Raw genomic sequence first — 9,428 nt, 5'->3', positions numbered from 1 at the left:
ATTCGCAGGGAAATCTCAGAGTTTACTCAGAGAGAAGACGAGCAGTTTTTCGAAACATGAGAGCGATTCAATGGGCTACTCTTGAAGTGTCCACATCATGGGTACGAGAAATGGCACCAATGCCAATACTTTTTGGAGGGATTATTGCCGAATGTGCAAGGATGGCTAATGGCAACAAGTGGAGGAGAGCTAATGTCAAAAAGTGCATCAGAAATTTGGGAATTCTTCTAGCGACAAGCAGATAATTCTTAACAACGGAGTCGGTCACTCAGGAATACTAAAAGAATTAAAGGAGTGAATGAGATTCACATTGGCGAGTCAACTTCGGGAATCAAAGAAGTAAAGGAGATGGTTGAAGGTCTCGCTCGACAAATAACATCGTTATCGACTGCTAAATCAACGGAGCCACATGACCATGACTCATACTCAGATCAAGCCAATGCCGTAGGGGTAATGAGAAAACCATCAAATTACAACCCATACTCCAACACATATAACCTTGGATGGAGAGACCACCCCAATTTTTCATGGTCTCAAGGATTCCAACAGAATGGACCAGCAGCTCCAGCTCCACCAATTCCTCAAAATCCTCAAGTCTCTCAGCCACCATTCAGACCATACAATCAGAACCAGAACCACTCTCAACCCAGACCATGGGAGGATGCATTCCAGAATTTCAGGAATGTTACTCACTCCACGATTGAGCAACAGAACCGCACCATTGATGGACTACGAAATGAATTGAGAGCGGGCTTCAACTCACAAGCCCAATCAGTTTCAAGCCTCGAGAAGATGGTGGGACAACTTGCTTCTTCAGTTCAGACCTTGGCAATGTCTGTTGAGAAAGGCAAGTTTCCAAGTCAACCAGTGCCTAATCCTAAAGGAGTGCATGAAGCAAGTACCAGTTCACCACAGCAGCATGGAGAGGTCAAAGCAGTAATGACCTTGCGAAAAGGAAAAGATGTCGACAACAAAGTGGAGATGCCGGTGACAAAAGAAAATCAAATTGTACCTGTGAATGTTGAGGACTGATCACCGAAGGAGAAAGAAGAAACCAACCCACAAGAATATGTTCCCAAGGCTCCATTTCCTCAGAGGTTAGCTAAAGGAAAAAAGGGAAAATCCACAGGTGAGATTCTTGAAATCTTCAAACAGATAAGTGTTAACATCCCTTTACTTGATGCTATAAAGCAAGTTCCATCTTATGCCAAGTTTCTTAAAGACCTGTGTACTAAAAAAAGAAACATGCATGTTCAAAAGAAGGCATTTTTAACAGAAAACGTTAGTTCTATACTCCAACATAAAATTCCTTTAAAATGCAAAGACCCAGGCTCCCCCACTATCTCATGTAGTATAGGGAACCACACAATTGAGAATGCTTTGTTGGATTTAGGAGCTAGTGTAAATTTGTTGCCTTATTTAGTATTCGTTAAACTTGGACTGGGAGAATTACACCCAACTCCAGTGGTGTTACAGCTCGCAGATCGGTCCACGAAAATACCTCGTGGTATTGTGGAGGACGTGCTTATCCAGGTAGACAAGTTTTATTTTCCTGTTGATTTCATTGTAATTGACACTCAACCAATACAGGATTCAAGGAAGCACATTCCCATTATCCTAGGCCAACCTTTCTTGGCAACTGCGGATGCTCACATTCAATGCAGGACTGGAAATATGCAGTTATCATTCGGCAACATGACTATGGAGCTGAACATCTTCAACATTGCCAAACAACCTCACAATGCAGATGATGGAATTGTTGATGTGGATTTAATAGAAACAATAGTTGATAACACTTTTCTTTCAAACCTTAGTGATGACCCTTTACAAACATGCTTAACTCACTTTGGTTTGGATTTTGATATTGACAGATCAGTCGATGAGGTCAACACCCTGCTTGACTCAGCACCATCCATGGACACTAATAAATGGAAGTCAAGAGTTAAACAACTAGCACCATCAGAGAAGAAACTCATCCCATCATCAGAATCACCACCGAAACTCGAGCTCAAACCATTACCCAATACTCTGGAATATGCATTTTTGGGAGAAGAAAGTAGTCTACCGGTAATCATCTCATCATCCCTAAATGACGAACAAAAAGGTAAATTGTTGGATGTTTTAAAAGAGCACAAAGGAGCATTAGGATGGACCATAGCACACATTAAAGGTATAAACCTAGTAGACTGCATGCATTACATTCACCTTGATGAAAATGCTAAAACTACTAGGGAGATGCAACGTCGGTTAAATTCTAACATGAAAGAAGTTGTTAGAACTGAAGTCCTTAAGCTATTAGATGCAGGTATCATTTACCCAATTTCTGATAGTTCATGGGTCAGTCCTGTGCAAGTTGTCCCCAAAAAGTCAGGAGTCACAATAGTTACGAATGCTGATAATGAATTGGTACCCACTAGAGTAACTACAGGATGGCGTGTATGCATTGATTATAGAAAGTTGAATTCCGTCACACGTAAAGACCATTTTCCTTTACCATTTATTGATCAAATGCTTGATAGATTGGCAGGCCATGAGTTTTATTGCTTCCTAGATGGCTACTCAGGATATAATCAGATTCTCATAGCACCAAAAGATCAAGAGAAAACTACTTTCACTTGCCCTTTTGGCACATTTGAATATAGGAGAATGCCATTTGGATTATGTAATGCACTTGCTACATTTCAACGATGCATGTTGAGCATTTTTTCTGATATAGTTGAACGATTCCTTGAAGTCTTTATGGATGATTTTTCTATCTTTGGTGACTCGTTTGATCAATGTTTACATCATCTAACACTAGTTCTGCAGAGATGTATCGAGAAGAACTTGGTCTTAAATTGGGAGAAGTGTCATTTTATGGTAAAACAAGGTATTGTTCTCCGTCACATCATTTCGAGCAAAGGTATTGAGGTTGACAAAGCCAAGGTGGATCTCATTTCTAATCTTCCTCCACCCAAAACAGTCAGAGAAGTAAGATCTTTCCTTGGGTATGCTGGTTTCTATAGACGTTTCATTAAAGATTTTAGTAAAGTTTCTAGACCCTTATGTAATTTACTTGCTAAGGATGTACCTTTTATCTTTAATGATTCATGTCTTGTGGCATTTGAAAAGTTAAAATAGTTGTTGACATCATCACCCATCATTCAGCCCCCAAATTGGAGCTTACCATTTGAGCTCATGTGTGATGCATCTGATTATGCAGTAGGAGCAGTATTAGGACAAAGAGTTGATCGAATTCCCCACGTTATTTACTATGCTAGTATGACATTGAATGATGCACAGTTGAACTATTCAACTACTGAAAAAGAAATGTTAACAGTAGTGTTTGCATTAGAGAAATTTCAATCTTATCTCATTGATTGTAAAATAATCGTGTTCACAGATCATGCTGCTCTTAAATATCTTCTCACAAAGAAAGATGCAAAAGCTAGACTAATTCATTGGGTGTTACTTTTGCAGGAATTTGACTTGGAATTCAAAGATAAGAAAGGGATAGAAAATGTTGTGGCGGACCACCTCTCTCGTCTCCATTTTGACACAATTACAGAGCCATTAATATTGAATGAGTCATTTCTAGATGAACAATTAATGAGTGCGGAAGTATTGCCTTGGTATGCTGATATAGTTAATTATCTTGTTACAGGTAAACTTCCAGAGCATTGGACCAAGCAAGATAAGGCTAAATTCTTTGCAGAGATAAAGAATTTCTTTTGGGATGACCCGTATTTGTTTAAGTATTGTGCAGATCAAATTGTTAGACGATGTGTCCCAGAAAATGAAATTCAGAATATTCTTTCATTCTGCCATGAACAAACTTGTGGAGGCCATTTCAGTGCTAAGAAAATAGCAACTAAAGTTTTACAATGTGGTTTCTATTGGCCAACTATATTTCGAGATGCTTACACTTTCTGTTCTTCATGTGATAGGTGTCAACGAATGGGGAGCATTACGCGAAGGAATATTATGCCACTAAATCCAATTTTAGTGGTTGGGATTTTTTATGTATGGGGTATCGACTTCATGGGACCCTTTCCCCCTTCTTTTGGCCACCAATACATATTGGTTGCTGTTGACTACGTATCGAAATGGGTAGAAGCAATTCCATGTAGGACCAATGATCACAAGGTGGTGATAGCATTTTTGAAAAGCAACATTGTTTCACGCTTTGGATTCCCTTGAGCAATAATCAGTGATGGTGGTGCCCACTTTTGTAACAAAGCATTCAAAGCTCTTTTGACAAAGTATTCAATCACTCACAAAGTGGCAACCCTTTATCATCCGCAAACCAGTGGCCAAGTTGAGATATCCAATCGAGAAATAAAGCACATATTAGAAAAAATGGTGAGGCCAGACAGAAAAGATTGGTCATTAAGACTTGATGATGCATTATGGGTATACAGAACAGCTTTCAAGACCCCGATTGGGATGTCACCTTATAGGCTAGTGTATGGAAAAGCTTGCCACCTACCTGTGGAACTCGAGCATCGTGCATATTAGGCCATCAAGAAATTTAATTTTGACATGCAGCAAGCCAGCTCAGAAAGAAGATTACAGCTGGCAGAGCTTGAAGAAATTTACAATGATGCATACGAAAATGCCAAAAGTTACAAGCAACGAATGAAAGTCTTCCATGATAAGCAAATTATGAGAAAATCGTTCACTCCAGGTCAGAAAGTGCTTTTATTCAATTCTCGCTTGCACCTATTCCCAGGTAAGTTATGCTCTCGTTGGTCTGGCCCATTTATTGTACATATTGTTTTTCCACATGGGGTAATTGAAATTAAGGACCCAAAGAACGGTGTCACGTTTAAAGTTAATGGTCAAAGATTAAAGCCATATCTAGAATACCAACCACATGGAGAAGACATCAAAATAAATTTGAGTGACCCACCAAATTTGAATTGATTTTTTTCTTTTTGGTGATTTGATTTTTTTTTTCTTTCTTTATATTATTCTTTTGCTAATTGAAATTATTTTTGCATAAGTATGTTTGTTTAACTATTAAGTTTTCTCTTATCATTTTTAATCATGAGTACCTTACTTAGACCGTTCCTCCTGAACATTCTTAAACCACTTCAACGTGTCAAAACTCATCTCAAAAGGCAGATTCAATTTTGTAAAACACATCGCATTTGGGCTCTATAACCACCAGAGTTAGTATGCTATGTTGAGGGTCTAGAAAGCCAACTCAGAGATATTGAGAGAAGTGTTTACGACATCTAGTTGGAGCTTGAGGTGAATTCAATAAGAGGACGATTTTAATTTTCTTTGTGTGTTTTAATTTGTTTTTCTGTTTGTGTGCTTTAGTTTGTTACCCCGGTGAAGTGGCGGATAACGGTACTCCGTGCCAATCAAGTGGGTTACTTCAGTTTCCCATAATAACTGATATTCTGAGGCGAAAGTATGAACAGAAATGAGATTCTAGCAAAGCTTCACAAGTGATTCCCTTCACTTCCTCAAAATGCCCTCCTTACGATCTATAAAGCTCAGTCCGAACGCATGCGATAACTCATGAGGAATAACATACCTGCTGACATCCGTTGGTTAATCAAGGCTAAAGTATGATCGGCAGGTGAGTTACCTCCAAAATTTATTGCATACATGCCTGGTTGTGGTAGAGGAAATTATGCAAGAAAACGACGAGCTCGAATAATTTCTGTTGCTTGTCATAAGTGTGCCAGAATGAGTTGCAATAAAAACCCATGTTCTTTAGGAATGGTGTTTGATAACAGGGAAGATAAGATTCAATTCATTAGGGATGGCTTGAATAAGGAGTCATTGGATGATATCCTTTTGTCTCTTGAAACGCATCCCAATGGATATGTGCAAGGAGCAATTCTCCAGTTATGGCCATTATTTCAGAAAGAGCATGCACGATATAGTCTCGAGAATCTGACTATAAACGACCCTGTGTGCCAGTTTATAAGAAAACTGGATGGGAAGCCTATCATTGACCCATAGAGGGCGTTCAAGCCGTTTCTGGACGTAAAACCAGAGGAAGATGTGAGCCACAGTTGCAACTACCTGTCAATATCCTTTCACTTTACTGTTATTTTATTTCACTATTGTTTTATTGTGTGCATTATTGTCTTTAATAATTTTATTACTGTTTGCTTTTTCCTTTTTACTGTTTCCTTTTTTACTCGCGAGCCACGTGCTTTACACGTTATTTGACACTGACATGTTACCTCATATACAACTGTGACCCACTGTCACCAAGACTCTTAAATGTGATTTTTTTGTCAAGCACTCACAAATTATTTTTTTAGAAGTATCACAATGGCAGCTACTCCAAATAGACAATTCAAGAACATTTGTGTGCTTTCTGGATTTACCTATGGCAAACATAAAGAGTTCGTTGAGGCAGCCATCGATCTTGGTCGAAGTATAGCAGAGAGAAAATTACACTTGGTGTATGGAGGAGGTAACCGAGGGTTATCAAAAATTGTCTCAGAAGCAGCTTTTATCAGAGGAAGTCAAGTGTTAGGCATCATCCCAAGAGTCCTAAAACCATTGGGCAGTTCGTCTGACTCATCAACTGGAGAAGAGTTAGTCGTCTCAGGTATGCAAGAAAGAATAACTGAAATGCTTAATCATGCTGATGCTTTTATTTTCCTTCCAGGAGATCTTGCAACACTAGAGGCACTTATTACACTAGCATCTTGGTCCCATCTGCACATCCACCAAAAACCCATCGGTTTGTTAAATGTCAACAACTTTTATGATGACTTTATCACATTTCTTAACCATGCAATAAAAAACTATTTCATTCCCTCTAATGCGAAAAAACTCTTTATTTGTGATCACACTGCTAATGAGCTACTTGATATGTTACAAGCTTATAGACCGGAGCCAGACCCCTGGACCTTTGTGTTGGAGCATCCAAATAATGATGGTAACAGTAGCCGCAGTAAGAAGTACAAATTAGATTTAACTCTCCGCTTGTAAATATTATTTTCTGTGTTGCACCACCCAGGTGATGTCTTCTAAACTCTACTTCTTTCCTTTCAAACATTGAGGACAATGTTTCGTTTTGGTTGGGGGGAGGGAATAGTCGACAATTGTGGAGTTTTGGTTAAGTTTTTACTAATTTTTTATTGTAGAAACTAACTGTTGCTAACTTTTTGTGTTGAAGATGGCTGAATATGGAGTGTAGTGACTCTAGAAACGCATCTTCGTCGTTAAAAAAAAAAATTAGACATTTTCTTTTTCTTTATTATGTCTTTATGTTTATTTTTCTTCTTTTTAATTTCTCCTCTATAAATATACATTTTCCAACTTGTGAGTTGAAGATAGCTGAATATGGAGTTTAGTGCCTCTAGAAACGCATCTTCTTAAAAACACAAAAAACAAAAAAACAAAAAAAAATCATTTTCGTTTTCTATCATTTTACGTGTAACTTTTCTAATTAATTTTTCTGCATCATTTTCACATTTCTGCATGCATATTTTCCTTTCATGTTTAGAATAGGTTGGGGGGTAGAATGTTGTTTAAAAAAAAATTTGTGTGATTTGTTTTAATATTGGATGACAGATTAATTTTAAATTTTAGTATTTGTATTATCTTTGGTCTTAAGTGATGTTACGCTATGTTTGCTACTTTACATGTTGATGTCGGAGACAAATATGAGTTGCTTGAAGGAATGAACATGTCATAAATAAGTACCAAGTGAGTTGTTGAGCCTATCATTTTCTTGGAGAGTAACCCTTTTGCCCATTCTCTATACAGCTTAGCAGTTTATTATTTTATACACGATCTCTAGATTTCTTTTGAGTTAACCCTTAAAAAGAAATGGTAAAAAAAAAATGTGTTGCTACATTGGGAGGCCCATCTAACTAGTAGATATTGATGATTATTTAGAGCCCTAAAAGACGATGGAAAGGCCATCTTTGATCCGTTTGAGCATTTCTAGCCATCACTTTTATTAAATATCCATAGTTACCCCTTTTGAGTCTTAAAAAAAAAAAACATTTTCTTTGTCAACTTATCATCTTGACCCACTCTGATTTGGAGTATTACCCAATGTCTTATAAGTTCCATGACCTATTTATGTTTGAGAAAAATGTAAATAATTATTTTGTTCAGTGACGTTGTGCCAAGCAAAAGCAAAAAAAAAAACAATAATAGGTGAAATGCACCTTGCAACTTCCAAAAAAAAAAAAAATTTCCTCTGCATTTTTCTCAAACATATACTTTGTTTTCCTTATTTCCCTTCTTTGTTAACCATGTCCCTATCCTATGTTTCGTCCTAATAAAAGTCCTTCTTGATTTTATTTAGGGAACTATAATCTGAAGTATAAGCTAGTTATATGAGCTAAAAAGATGTAGTGATGCATAAAAAAATAAAATAAAAATAAATAAATAAATTGGGTTGACTAGCATTTTTATTTGACTGGAGATCGTATTATTTCTAACCTGAGGGCATATTTCTTTCATTTTGGTGAGAGCATGTAAGATCACTTCTTTATTATTTTCTCTCAATTACCATTCATTGGAGTGACTATTTTTATTGGGTTTAACTTTTTTTTTTTGTGAGAGTGTCACTATTTCCAGTGAGATTTTGGGGTTTGACATGTCATTCTTGAAAGTAGCTATAACAAAGTCTACTGGGCTGATTCATGTGGATGGTTGATGTGGGTGTGATGTTACTTTAGATTGGAGATAATGCTTATACTTTTATTTGATTGCTATCATTAATCTGATTGAATAAACACGAGTGTTTCTAAATAAAATAAAAAAATCATTTTGGTTTTGAATTTTGTTTTCGCTTTATTTGCAAGGGACTAGCAATAAGCTGGTTGGGGGGTGTGTTGAATGTTAGAAAATGTATATTTATAAAGGAGAAAATCGTCATTTTACACTACAAGTTTTACTAACACCTTTACTTTTATGAATTTAATCTTCTTTTGATTTAATTCCGTGTGTTTTATTTTAATTAAGTATTTTATGTATTTTAGGGTCATCATAGTCATTTCACAATAAACGAGAGATTAGATGGCAAAACGGACATCACTTTTGAACTCAGGACGGTCAAAAACTTTAGGAGGAGCATAAAAGGAAAAATGACACTATTCACATATACAGTACTATTCACATGTACGGTACTGTATATGTTATTGTTCACGACACTGTTCACATAGACGGACGATGACGTGGCATTGACCGATGATGTGGCATTGACTGATGAGGTGTCACGATCCTATTGGGCTAAAATTCTTATGTATTGTTGATGGTGACGTGGCAGCATATTAGTGGACGAAAAATCTCGCGTACGGTACATGCATCACACAAGATTATTTTCAACCAAACTACGTTACTGTTCATCCGGGTCAAACCGCGTTACTGTTCATCCAGGTCAAACCGTGTTACTGTTCATCCGCGTGGTCAAACCGTGTACTGTTGACTGATGACGTGGCGCAATCCTGAGC

At 37.3% G+C, this 9,428-nt stretch overlaps 1 non-coding gene across 1 annotated transcript; it reads right to left on the bottom strand.

The window, feature by feature from the left end:
* LOC112101319 lies at positions 1-104 on the bottom strand. The gene has a single exon (XR_002907445.1). It is a non-coding gene; the product is annotated as a small nucleolar RNA R71 (small nucleolar RNA).
* Positions 105-9,428: the final 9,324 nt, after the last annotated feature.

Source organism: Citrus clementina, unplaced genomic scaffold (genome assembly GCF_000493195.1).
Source record: "Citrus clementina cultivar Clemenules unplaced genomic scaffold, Citrus_clementina_v1.0 scaffold_2, whole genome shotgun sequence".
Classification (NCBI taxonomy): domain Eukaryota; kingdom Viridiplantae; phylum Streptophyta; class Magnoliopsida; order Sapindales; family Rutaceae; genus Citrus; species Citrus x clementina.
Note: the sequence above shows the minus strand (reverse complement) of the source record. Positions and strands in the feature narration are given on the sequence as shown.